This window comes from Gadus macrocephalus, chromosome 13 (genome assembly GCF_031168955.1).
Source record: "Gadus macrocephalus chromosome 13, ASM3116895v1".
NCBI classification, from domain to species: Eukaryota; Metazoa; Chordata; class Actinopteri; order Gadiformes; family Gadidae; genus Gadus; species Gadus macrocephalus.
In genome coordinates this window covers 20,665,283-20,679,755 of record NC_082394.1, presented here as the reverse complement: position 1 = coordinate 20,679,755, position 14,473 = coordinate 20,665,283, and positions in this window count along the sequence as shown.

The window sequence follows — 14,473 nt, the reverse complement described above, 5'->3', positions numbered from 1 at the left end:
AATCTATTCAACTTATTCAACAAATAAGTTTAATAGAAAACGAACAGATGTAGCCTTAGTACTATAATCAAACTAGTATAATATTGATGTTCAACTAACAAATATAGCCCTATTGCTATAATAGACCTCTGAAGAATAAGTCCCGCCTCCGAGGCTCCTGGTTCCATCGGTCAAATGTCTGGGAAATCGCATGTTTTTTTTGAATGATCGTAATGATCAAACTAGGTGGAGAAGAAGTAAAAGCTGCTCACGTTTTGAAATACCCATCTAGATATACGGCAGTCCGAGCAACTGTTTCTGTGTCAAAGTGGCCCTAACCGAGGTTGTGCCTTGTCCAAACAGAGGCTGTCCCACTGGGTCGTCAACACCATTGTATGCAGGCAACAGGCAGCAGGGCTCCGGTGGGAGACAATCGCGGGCAACGATCCCTTTCTCCTCCATGTTGCGGTTTATGTACTTCAGATAGGCATATCCAAATAACAAAGAAATGTACAACACTTGGGTTACAGTATGTGTATTCACACACACACACACACACACACACACACACACACACACACACACACACACACACACACACACACACACACACACACACACACACACACACACACACACACACACACACACACACACACACGTGGCACTCGCACGGTCGTAGATAATTGTCTCTATCGCAATAGAGTGGCGAAGTCACGCCCCTTCCGGTAGAGCTCATGGGACCTATGAGATCGAAAAATATGAATGGGTGTCAATGGAGAGAAAATAATTATTTTCTGGTCCCAGTCTTTATATGCCCTGGATTACACATATGTTGTTTGTGGATTTAAAGGATAATTTTTCGACCGTTTATTGTGCAATTGTTCAGATAAAGGCTGTAGAGAAAACACAACGAGAAAGACTACACGGCTCGTATGTGACGTCACGCTCCCTGCGACTGGCGTGGAGAAGACCGACAATCTTCCCATCGGCCTAACTGAAACTCTGCACGTGCCCCGACTTATAATGGTTTGCACCTCTTTCTATGCTTTTATCCTTGCCTTGAAAAAAAAGTGGTGAAGTGGAGCAGAGAGATCGCCATCTCTGTACCGAGTTCCAAGTGCGGGTGTGGTGACGTATATCATATGCGTCGAGAGCAGCGAAGAGCTGTAGTTCACAAAGCGGCCTCACATAAAACCTAAAATTATCAAACTTCTTCCCGAAATTTTTTAGTTTTCTTTGCATGAAAGATTATCATTTAAATCCACAAACAACATATGTGTAATCCAGGGCATATAAAGACTGGGACCAGAAAATAATTATTTTCTCTCCATTGACACCCATTCATATTTTTCGATCACATAGGTCCCATGAGCTCTACCGGAAGGGGCGTGACTTCGCCACTCTATGGCGCGGCGCACACAGCTTTTGGCCGTGTTCTGTAAATATTCTAAAACAATACGGGTGCTCTGGCGGGAGTCCTGGAGCTCTATATCTAAATAATATCATATTACACATAGATATCTAGTATAATGCGTAGTTTGTTTCACGGAGTGGAAACTCTCATCCGGTTGTTTCTAGTCATGCCTGCGTCATCCGCAGAAGCTGAAAGAAGCTTCACTGCCCTCAGAAGGCTCAAGACGTGGCTCCGTTTGACAATAGGACAGGGAAGATTGAACCAGGTAGCTCTATTTCACATTCATAAGGCTAAACTTGACCTTGTGGATCGCAAAACGATCTGTCAGGAATTGGTTGCTTCCAGTGACAGACGCAAAAAGGTCTTTGGTACATTTTTATGTAGTTCAAAGACAGGACCTCCGAACCCTATATAATGCTCGAGTCCTTTGCAATTGTGTCACATTGTGTTATGTCAGGGGTCTTAAACTCGTGGCCCGCCGGACGATATTTTGTGGCCCCCTACCTGACATCAAAGTTTAGTCACTCCCTGCGCTTGCCCGGGGGCCTCATTTATAAAGCTTGCTGCGCACAAAAAACTTACATAAGACGGAGATGAAATGTACGTAGGCCAATGGTATGGCTTCTCCCAAGTGTGTGTGCGCTGGAGATACGCCCTTCTCTCCTGTGTGACTCCTCTGATGTATTTGAGCTTACTGAAGCATCTGAAACTAACTGCTTAGCAACGGAGTTCCTCAAGTTGTGGAGCTTCATATCCCTGAGCATGAACTGTGCGTCAGTTTTTCTCACTGCAAATGTTGGTAGGCTATTTATAGAAAATGTCTATGTTTTGACATGTTTGATTGCATTTTATAACTGCATGGGCCTGGATACGTCGGTAGGTGTGTGTGTGTGTGTGTGTCTTCCTGTGTGTCCAGTGGGAGAGGAAATATCGACGGTGTGAAAGAGTGTTTTGTATCAAGTTGAGGCCGACACATATTAATTGAAATTTATATATCATGAGATAAAATCATGTAATACATTTAGGAAATTATTACATGCATCTCTTCTCAAAAATATTCGACCCTGGAAGTTTAAACTACTCAGTTTCTCTGCCGCAATCATCTGCGCGTTTAGGGCTTTTTTCTTTTTTTTTCTTCCCATGTTAAAATGATGAACAGATGAAGAGCAGCAGTGATCAGGAGGAGTAGGCAAGAAAAGCCATATGTTCAGAAGGACAGTTCATGTTCTGAAGAAGGTTCATTGTTTAAAGAGCCGTTCATGTTCAAAAGAGCCATTCATGTTCAAAAAAGCATTCATGTTGCAGAACTGTTAATAGTAAAGCTTGAGAAGAAGGATATTTGTACTTTTTTGTGGAATGCATGATGCGGCCCAGCATCACCCAGACTCTACCTCCAGCGGCCCCCAGGTAAATTGAGTTCGAGACCCCTGTGTTATATTGATCTACTTTCCTTTTTTGTCATTTATTTTCTATTGGTAACCCTAACCCTAACTGCGCAATTATCTTACACATATGTTTAACATTGCGCATTTTCACCTCTAAGCATGTAAATATGTGCAAACTTCTGATGAATGTTGAAATAAGATGATATATGTGTTATCTTTACGGGTCTGGGAGCGGAGAAAGATTTCGGTGGTGGAGAGGGAGGGGGGACGACATCTTGTCTTGTTATAACAAGATATTTATCGTGTTACATAAATTCTAAATACTTGTGTTTGTATAGCTATGGAGGAAAGATTGAAACAAACGTTTGACCTCCTGCTGGGAACATTCCCGAATGGCTTTGATAAGTCCCAGAAATTAAACCTTAGGAGGTATGCTTCAAAATTCAAGTTAAATGGTGAGCATCTGCAATACATGCTTGTTTATAACGTATTTCACATTATTTTACACCACTACTCACCCTATGTACACTGCAAGAATATGGGGAGCATATTTTGATGCTTGTTTATAACGTCTTTATTAAAGATAGCTGGGGTAAAGTAGCCTATGTGGATAGACCAATTGCCTCTATCAAATAATGCTCCTGCTGCAGAATCACATTATTTGAAACCACTACTCACCCTATGTACACTGTAAGAATATGGGGAGCATATTTTGATGCTTGTTTATAACGTCTTTAGGTCCCATGACATGCTATTTTATGTATTCTTTAATATAGGTATTAGTGGGCAACTAACACAGTATTCAAAGACGTTCCCTAAATTCAGCCGTGGTGCAGAGTTACAGCCACTCCGAGCCAGTCGCACATTGAGCTTCCCCCAAATGCGCTGTTTCGGTGGGCGTGTCAAGGAGGAGGGTGGGGGTGTGGCCCTGAGCAGCTTGCAGCCACCATGCGCTCTGTTTACAGTGGATGTATTGCAATGGCGAGCCGCACACAGCCTTTAGCCGTGTTCTGTAAATATTCTAGAACACACGGGAGTCCTGGAGCTCTATATCTAAATATTATCATATAGCCTACACATATCTATATCATATAATAAATATTATCACGGCCAAAAGCTGTGTGAGCCGATATTATGAATCTCAAACGACCGCGTTGGGTTCTCCGACGTTCCTGGTTCTTCAACGTCCACATCAATGTGAATACACACACTGTAACGCAAGTGTTTCTTGTCGGTTCTTTGACGTGTCTTGTATTTCCACAACGAGACTGTCGTGGGGGTTATCTGAGCCATGGTTGAGAATGAATTTGGGGGAAGGAACTTTGGCTTTGACTCCCTCAAGAACATGAACCACGACATGGAGGAGAAAGGGATTGTTGGCGGCGAATGTCTCCCGCTTGAGCCCCGCTGAGGGACCACCGCCGGAGGCGGAGGTGCATAAGCGCTGCCCGGCAAAGATCCCTTTCTCCTCCTTGTCGTGGTTCATGTTCTTGAGGGAGTCAAAGCCAAAGTTCCTTCCCCCCAATTCATTCTCAACCTTGGCTGAGATAACCCCCAATACGAGTCTCGTTGTAGAAATACCAGAGACGAGAGTCCGACGTGTTATGAGCCATCACACCAACAGCAGAACGGTTATCCAAATAACAAGGAAGTGTTCAACACTTGCGTTACAGTCCTGGAGCTCTATATCTAAATAATATCATATAATACATAGATATCTATATCATATAAGATATTGTGTGCGCCTCCAGACGATATTATGAATCACAAACGACTTTGTCGGGTTCTGCGACGTCTCTGGTTCTTCCACTTTCACATCAACCTGAAGTCGACTGAACCGCGCGCTGCCTGCGGCCGGCTGCCCGCTGCCATGGGCAGCGGGCAGCGGGCATGCCGCGATGGTGCCTCGCGGCAACCGGCGGCATGTCGCAGTTCATGTACTTCAGCGAGTCAAACCAAAGTTCCTTTCCCCCAATTCCTTCTCAACCATGGCTTAGATAACCCCCACGACAGTCTCGTTGTGGAAATACAAGACACGTCAAAGAACCGACAAGAAACACTTGCGTTACAGTGTGTGTATTCACACTAGGGATGGGCATTTGAAGAAATTTTCTTGATCGAGCATCGCTAGAGTTATCGATCAATTATCGATTAATCATTAACTTTTTTCTATGTTTTTTTTCTAATGTTTTTATCAATGAAATCTTTATTCCAACAATAATGTATGGGCCAAAATTAATACAATACAGTTAACTTGAAGACCTACAACTGTTTAACAGTTTTAAAATAATAAATACAGGCATTATAGGTTATAGGCCTATGCGGCGCTCGTAAAGTCCGAACAATGCGCCTACAGGCGCTCTTAAAGGTTTGGAAACGATTCAACAAGACTAAATCTGTAGCCTATTCCAATTACAATAAGTAGCGAACTTATCGGACAACAATAATCAAAAAAAGGCAGTAGGCTAAAAGTGGGCATTAAACTGTATAACTGTTATGAAAAAAAAGGGGGGGGAAAGGCCGACATATAATGCCTGCAGCCGGCGCGCGGAAAAGGCTCGCAACAAAAAGATGAGCCACCCATTTACAAACAATTGCATGAACTAGTCTATCTAAAAGCAATACCTTATTGAACATATATAAGGCTGGACTTGTTGCTAAAATATCACAGTTTTGGCAAAATGTAACGACTCCAAGAGGCACCAAGCGGAGCGAGAGTCAACACATTAAGAAAGAAAAGAGCGACTCACATACGGTGGTGACTGTCGTCCATAGCATACAGTAACTCCAGCCTACATATTTTTGTTTAGGAATATAAGCATGTTAACATGCTCGGGGGTCAGACGCGAACGCAGCCTTGTAACTGTCAGTCCAGCAGCAGAAAACACCCGCTCTGACGGGACCGAAGTTGCGGGGATGCAGAGGTATTGTCGCGCTAACTTTGACAGCCTGGGGAACCTTCTTCCATTCACTTTCCACCAGTCGGCAGGGTTATATTAAATTAAATGCTTCAAGACTCACAGTATGCAACACAACGTCCTTTTAATCGATAACAATATAAATTGATCGACGCATTTCTTAACGATCAATTATCGAGCATCGATTAATTATGCCCATCCCTAATTCACACACACACATGTGGCGCTCGCACGGTCGAGTCTCATTGGCGGGCCAACGTCTCTGGGCGGGCCAGGCAGAGTAAGGGGAGGAGCTGAGATTCCTCATGACGTCATGAGCACAGATTTCCAAATCAGCGCGCTTGAGCCTCCGTTTTTTCAAAGGTGAGCAGAACAGCTAGTGCTCGTTTTACACCAAACGCAAGTTTTAGCCACTGGGGGACCATAGGCAGGCTAGGGGAACTCATATTTATGTTAGAAAACCTCATAAATTGAGATTTTCATGTCATGGGACCTTTAAGATAGCTGGAGTACCGTATGTGGATGGACCAATCGCCTCTAGCAAATAATGCTCTCACTGCTAGTTCGGAGCTAGAGCCAGTGTTTTGGGCTGAATCCGAAAACTCATACTTGACTGCTTTATAGTATGCATTTTGTAGTACGCCACAAATATAGCGCGTCCGAATGCTCAGTACGCATTGTGTAGTACGGAAAACGTTTCCGAATGCGTACTACCAGAGCCCGTCTACGAAGAGCCTATGCACTTCCCATACGCCCCATTGTACCGATCTTGGTTGTAGTTCCATCAGAAATCCACTGGTGGTGATCGCGGGCGAGTCCAGATTGAATGGGAGTCTATGGGGCTAGACGGCTAAATATATCTCTTTCACCTGCTTGTCGTTGAAATATCGCAAATTTTATTGTAGATTCCGCAAGTTCAATATAGATTGTAGTTCAAAAGTCAAATTAATGAGTACTTAGCATTCTGCTAATGAATGGTCAGGGACGGACTTGCGACTGATTACGACCAGAGTCCCCTCTTGATGGCATCTGAAGCTGAAGCACAATCGGAAGACTTTCCGTCGAAGTAAATTTTTGCGTACTGTATGTATATTTTTCCTGCAGCCACTTTTATTTTTTATATAGTTATGTATGGTGAAAGTACATGGGTACAAATGGAATTTCTTCAATTTCTTGTGTTCAATGTTCAATGTAATGTAAGAGCCAATATGCCAATAATTGATTTATAATAAATATTTAGTTTAAAATGATTAATAAATGCTAATAGTAATTTTATGTTAATTCGTAATGTGTAAAACTGTTAATAATTTAGTGAGGTATAAATGGTAAATATGTTATTCTCTATGTTTAACGGTAACGATGGTAACGTAATTCAGTTTGGAGTCTAACATTGATTGAAGCTAAACAGTTTTTTGACCGTGCGTAAGACCGTAGTTTATATAGTTGTTGAAGACGTGTATTTTGTTTGAAGACTTTTAAGTAAACATTTAAAAACGAAGGAACATTGTCTAGTCTTTTCGCCCGCGTTGCAAACGCTGTCAGCTGACTCCAACAAGTGGTACAAAGGACGAGTAGGAGTGAGACGGAGTGCCACTATATTTTATCAAAAAACTGTTTAGCTTCAATCAATGTTAGACTCCAAACTGAATTACGTTACCATCGTTAATAATGCAGAGTTAGGCTTTAGTTGCATGCAATGGTTTAAAAGCACTTATCCTTCAAGTCACTTTTTCTTCATAAGAACAATGGCAATACAACTTCTTAAATGAAGCCCAAATAATCAACATTGACTGTCTGGCTTAAAATACGAGCTGACACGGAGAATCAACAACTTTGCATTTCCTTTTCTTTTTTTTCTTTTTTTTTAATGTTTTTATGGGCTTCGACTATCTTCCTGCATCCTCTTGTGGGAATGCACGAGGATAATATCAACAAATCACGTTACCTTTCTTTGGAGAATACTTCTAAGGATTAACCGTTTCTTGTATAAGCTTCTTCAGGTGAGCTCTCTTGGCTTTTCTCCCGTACTCCCGATCTCCCGAGTGGACAGCTGCGCTCTCCCCACGGCCGAGCACGGGCACGAGCTTATTGATCCGTTACGCCAAGTTTTTTGACAAAATATAGTGGCACTCCGTCTCACTCCTACTCGTCCTTTGTACCACTTGTTGGAGTCAGCTGACAGCGTTTGCCAGGATTGGTAGCAGATGTAGGCCTACTTATTGGAGCAAACTGTCCGAAGGCTATGGAGCCATGGCGCATTATTAACAGTCAACATGGAGGACCATACGCCGTTAAGACTGCCATTGGATGGGTAGTGAATGGGCCCATGAGAAAGGAACTGGAGGACACAGAGAACAAACCGCCTCAATGTTCAGTGAACAGGATCTCATTGATTGAAGTTGAGAAGTTACTTGTCCAACAGTATAATACTGATTTCCAAGAGCGCAACTACGACGACAAGGAAGAGTTGTCGCTAGAAGATAAACACTTCATGCAGTCTGTGCACAAAACAGCAAAACTGGAGAACGGACATTACAGCATTGGATTGCCGCTTAGGAACGAGAAGCTCCAAATGCCTAATAACCGCTGTGTGGCGGAGCAGCGCATAGCCAGTTTGCACAGAAAGCTCAAGAAGAATCCTGAGTTCTGTGAAGAGTACAAAGCCTTCATGGACAACATCATAAGCAAAGGCTTTGATTTCCAAGTTCCGGCACACCAGCTGAAACGGGACGACAACAGGGTGTTCTACATACCGCACCACGGGTGTATCACCCTAAGAAAAGAAAACTACGAGTGGTCTTCGACTGCACAGCCTCGTTTCAGGGCCGGTCTTTGAATGGTGAACTACTACAGGGACCCGATCTGACCAACACGTTGGTTGGTTGCCAATAGCCATGATGGCAGATATCGAGTCGATGTTTTATCAAGTTCAGGTGCCAGAAGAAGACGCAGATCTCCTCCGCTTTCTGTGGTGGCCCAATGGTAACTTGAATGGGCCCATGGAGGAATACCGGATGGCAGTGCACCTATTTGGGGCCACCTCATCGCCAAGCGTTGCTTCGTACGCACTTCGGAGAACCGCTGAGGACCACAGAGCCACTGCCACCCCAGAAGCCGTTCAAACACTTCTGCAGAACTTTTACGTGGATGATTGTTTAAAGAGCGTAGCTACAGAAGAAGACACTGCGACATTGGCAAGTGATCTCCGCACCTTGTGTGCCAGTGGAGGTTTTAATCTAACGAAGTGGATGAGCAACAGCCGGAAGGTGTTAATGTCCATCCCAGAAGTACACAGAGCTAGTGAAGCAAAAGACTTGGATCTAAGCCATGACGCACTACCAGTCGAGAGGACTCTCGGCATACAGTGGGATACAGACATGGATGCTTTCACTTACAGCATGAAGCTGCAAGACAAGCCGATGACGAGGAGAGGCATTTTATCCGTCGTCAACTCTGTCTACGACCCCCTCGGTTTCTTGGCGCCAGTCGTCCTGCCAGCAAAACTTCTGCTAAAAGAGCTTTGTAAGGAGCAGCACAGTTGGGATGAAAGCATTGGCAAAAAACATGCTGAAGATTGGCAAAAATGGAAAGAAGATGTTACTCACCTTACTGACTTCCACGTGAGCAGATGTTTAAAACCTCCAGATTTCGGATGCACTGCCGTGGCACAGTTACATCATTTCTCGGATGCCTCAGAGTACGCATACGGCACTGTGTCATATCTGCTGCTAGAGAACAAGCAAGGTGGGAAACATTGCTCGTTTTTGATGGGGAAATCAAGAGTGGCTCCGCTCAAGCAGGTCACAATACCCCGGCTTGAACTGACCGCGGCAGTCGTGGCGGTGAAGATGGACAAGATGTTACGGCAAGAGCTTCAACTTCCACTCCAACCGTCTACCTTTTGGACAGACAGCACTACCGTACTCAGGTATATCGACAGTGAAACAGCTCGATTCAAAACTTTCGTTGCAAACAGAGTTACACTGATTCGCGAAGCCACCAAGCCGTCTCAGTGGAACTACGTCGGCACAGCAGAAAACCCTGCAGATCAAGCTAGCAGGGGCCTGAAAGCCAAAACATTGGTGCAAGAAGGAACATGGATTAAAGGACCGAAATTCCTGCTGCAAGGCGAACATGATTGGCCCAAACAACCTGTGCAAAGCCTTCAAGATGACCCAGAGGTCAAGAACATAGTTTCAGTCAACACAGTCATAGTTGAAGATAACGTGGAACCAATTAACAGATTGATCGACTACTACTCGGACTGGCATAAGCTGAAAAGGTCGGTGGCCTGGATTCTACGGCTGAAGGAAACCTTGCGCCAGCTGAAAGATGAAAGAAAGGAGTTCTCGAGAACAGTCAATCAAACCGAAAAGGACCCCGAAAAGCGAAGATCAAAGTTAGAAAAACACATGGAGAAATACAGAACAACAAAAGAAAAGAGACCACTTACCTTAGAGGACATGGTCGCTGCAGAGTCCATATTAATCCAGTTCAGTCAAAGACAACAGTACCGAGAGGATATTAAAGCTCTGCTAAAGGGAAAACAAGTCAGTCGAAACAGTCAGCTGCTCAAGCTGGATCCGATTCTGCAAGATGGCACATTGAGAGTTGGCGGAAGACTCAACAAGTCGGCCATGCCAGAGAACGTCAAGCACCCAGCGGTACTCTCTAAGCACTGTAGAGTCGCCACATTGATCTTGAGAGACATACACCAAAGAACAGGACACTGCGGACGCAGTTATGTGATGGCACAACTAAGAAGCAAGTATTGGATCCCGCAAGCCAATTCTGCTATCCGAAAAATAATCAACAAGTGTGCAGTGTGTCGCAGGATCAGTGGAAGAGTCGGAGAGCAAAAGATGGCAAACCTGGGAAGGGAATACAGTGGATATTCAACAGCCCGGCAGCTTCCCACCAGGGTGGGGTTTGGGAAAGACAGATTCGAACAGTGCGAAGTATCCTAAATTCTTTGTTGAAAGAACAAGCTGTGAATGATGATTGTCTTCAGACAGTTCTGTGCGAGGTTGAGAGCATCATCAACGGCAGGCCAAGTATCTCGGACGACGCGAATGACCTCGAGCCTGACCCCCAATCATTTATTGCTGCTGAAGTCGCAACCCACCATGCCTCCAGGCATTTTCAGCAAAAGCGACGCATACACAAGAAAGCGCTGGAAGCAAGTCCAATATATAGCAGACTTGTTCTGGACCAGATGGACCCGTGAGTACCTCCCACTACTCCAGGAGCGGCAGAAGTGGTCAAGACCGCGAATAAACTTTTCTACTGGAGATGTTGTGTTGTTAGTGGACAGTTCTTCGCTTCGAAACTCCTGGCTCATGGGAAGAGTGGTTGAAACCTTACCGGACTCGAGCGGAGCGGTTCGAAGAGTGAAGATAAAGACCAAGACCAGTATCTTGGAAAGGCCTGTTAACAAACTGTGTTTGTTAGAAGAAGCAGTGTCAAGAGAGAACGTTTAAAAAATGGAAGAAGCACAAGAAACCAGTATTAGTTGGGCATTGTTTTATTTTGGCTCTTGATGTTTTAGTTTGTAATTGCTTAGTCCACCTGCCTAACCAATTAGGGGCCGGGTAATGTAAGAGCCAATATGCCAATAATTGATTTGTAATAAATATTTAGTTTAAAATGATTAATAAATGCTAATAGTAATTTTATGTTAATTCGTAATGTGTAAAACTGTTGATAATTTAGTGAGGTATAAATGGTAAATATGTTATTCTCTATGTTTAACGGTAACGATGGTAACGTAATTCAGTTTGGAGTCTAACATTGATTGAAGCTAAACAGTTTTTTGACCGTGCGTAAGACCGTAGTTTATATAGTTGTTGAAGACGTGTATTTTGTTTGAAGACTTTTAAGTAAACATTTAAAAACGAAGGAACATTGTATAGTCTTTTCGCCCGCGTTGCAAACGCTGTCAGCTGACTCCAACAAGTGGTACAAAGGACGAGTAGGAGTGAGACGGAGTGCCACTATAGTGTTATATACATGGTACGATATGACAACCTTAAATAATACATGTCCCGGTCATTGTCTATTTTTCGTTAAAAAATAAAAAGATCCTTGTAAATGTGCAATGATAAACTGCTCCAACAGCGGAAACGGATTGTCCTTTTTTTCGTTTCCCAAGGACAGAATAAGTTAACGTTCTTGCTTGCTCCTGTATGAATGGTCCTAGGCTACCTGAGGCTGCACCTGGTAGGGAAAGTTGCGCTGGAGCCCGGGTAAAATCGCACATGGCTTATTCAAGTTGCGCGCTAGACATTCTCTAAAGTGTCGTGACTCAAGCACTTAACTTACCTTAACCGATTGTTCCATACAAATTGTTTGTTAACGAACCTCTTAAGACCCATTCGCCCACCGGTGGGCGATTTTGGTTTGTTGACGATATGTTTCCACTACGGAGCGACATAACCCGCTTCAACTTTCATCATTACAGACATTCTATACGTCGTTAGAAAGGGTAGAATCTCCACAATTTATTCATCCGGTTGTTTTTTCTATAAATCATGAGCACAAAACCATCAATCATTGATATTTACCAGCATGGTAAACCGTAAATGCCAAAAAACAGAGCGACTCCCTACCTTTGAAGCAATCTGAGAACCGTAATATGTGTCCATTCCTCAATTATTTATATTCCAATTGTCCGTGAGAATCCACTGATCAAAAGCATCCAAATGGTTTTTCATAAAATTATTCCAGCTTGTGAATATCGTCGTGTAAAGTCCATTTGTTTACCATCTCCAAACTTCGTCTTTTTCTGTTCAGTTTTCACCCCGGTACAGCCCGTGAAGTAGATGGAGCGCTCCCAGTTCGAAGGGCCAATGGGCTTTGTTTACTTTGTTACGCGGCTTTAGTATAGGGACACCGTATTGGCTATTGATATATCAATCACTTGGGCTTCTAGCCAATGAGTTTACCTTTCCAACGCTGCCAGGCGTGTCCAGGTGTGATACGTATGAGCCGAGATATAAAGCTGCGTCAACACTGCGTCAAGCTAGCAATACAATCATTCTGTTTATGTACAGTGTCTCATCACATGACAATATCTCAATATGGCCATATCAAATGAATGTGTGAAAAAATTATGTTTTGAATCACGGAGAAAGGTTTTATAGTCACCAAAATGCTTCAGTAATGTTTCCAGTGTCACAGAAGTGAGTAAATGCATTTGGCACAATTTGGCCATTTGGAGACATTTTGGAGAGGTTTGTGCCGCCAGTGACAACACACCATAAAAACTCCATTAACTCCCAAAGGTTTAGGCCTAGAACTCCAACATTTCTTCCAGGTGTAGTTGGCATGATGTAGAAGGTATTTGGCATATTGCCATATGCCTTACATAAAGCACATCCTAGTTATTGTAGTTCAATTATGACCTATTATTTTTCGAAGACAAAAAAATTGCTTTAGAGCCATGTTTGAACTGATGTCATTTAGGTTGTGTGTATGATCACACATCCATCTAGGACTTAGGGTTACTGTGTTATAAGCTTTTCCATTTGGGTATGTGTATAGGCGAAAAAAAAAAAAAATACTGCCGGGGCTTAACAACTTCAACATCTGCTATTACTGTATTTTTTTTTTTGTAGGACTTACTAGGGCATGGGCTAATGACCTTGCACAGAGGGAAAACCATCTACACCACTTGTCATTGATTTCTATGCATTCACTGATCTTTACGGATGGGTTTGTTTTAAGTCATTGAATTTAATTTCTCTGCCCTGCAACACATTATAAGCTACACATGTTTGTTAAATGAGAAATATGGTCTAGGTCAAACAGTAATTATACAAACATTATACCAACATTGCAACAGGCAAGTTTATTCAAACATCACACTAACAAGAACACAATAAGAACAGTAACTAATAGTAAATAAACAAAAAAATGAACACTGAACATACTGAACAGAGGCAGGGAAAAAGGACAGAGGAAGAAGACTTGTCCGTTGTCACAGCATCAAGGTCCAACTGTAGAGATCAAGAAAGGAAGAGGCATGAGGAGGAGTACCACAGAACACTGTGCTCTCTAGGAGATTGTTTACTGATGTAAACTAAGTTAATGCAGTCTTACAATTATGATTCAAATCCAGGTTTCTATTTCAGGAGAAAGATAGATAATCAGCTGACAGCCAGCTGATAGCAGCTAGCACTAGATAGAAATCAATAGCGATGTCGTTACTAAAAAAAAAGCTTTATCATCGGCACTAGTGAGGATTAAAAAAAAACACTCTGTAAGTAGCATATGAAAAACATTCGTGCATTTTTTTTTTTTCACATTAGCTCACTAAAACTCTGTAACTCGTGTATTAAGCAAAAAAAAATACTTACCTCCAACAGCTGGCGTTATCGTTGCGGATGCCACGAGAAAAGGGAATGATGCGGAAGTGCCGAAGTGATTCAGAAACTGCCGTAAGGCAGTACCTAATTTTTTTTAAAGCCTTTTTAGAACAGATACGTGACCTTAAAAAATGCAATATTCAGCTGAGTTTATTATCTTAGCCCCCCCCTTTTGAACGCAACTTCCAAATTACTTGACAAAAAATTACATTGTGAGAAAACTGGATTCTGAGGGTAAAACCCCATAGGCTCCCATTCATTCTGGGCTCGCCTGCGAGTGCCCCGCGTGGACAGAGATTATTACTGCAACCAGTCCAGAAAACGAAAGTTACGAATGTAACTACGGTTCTATGAATCCTGGATGACCGCCAGAGGCAGTGCTTAAAGCACTGGATCTACACCTCGCGC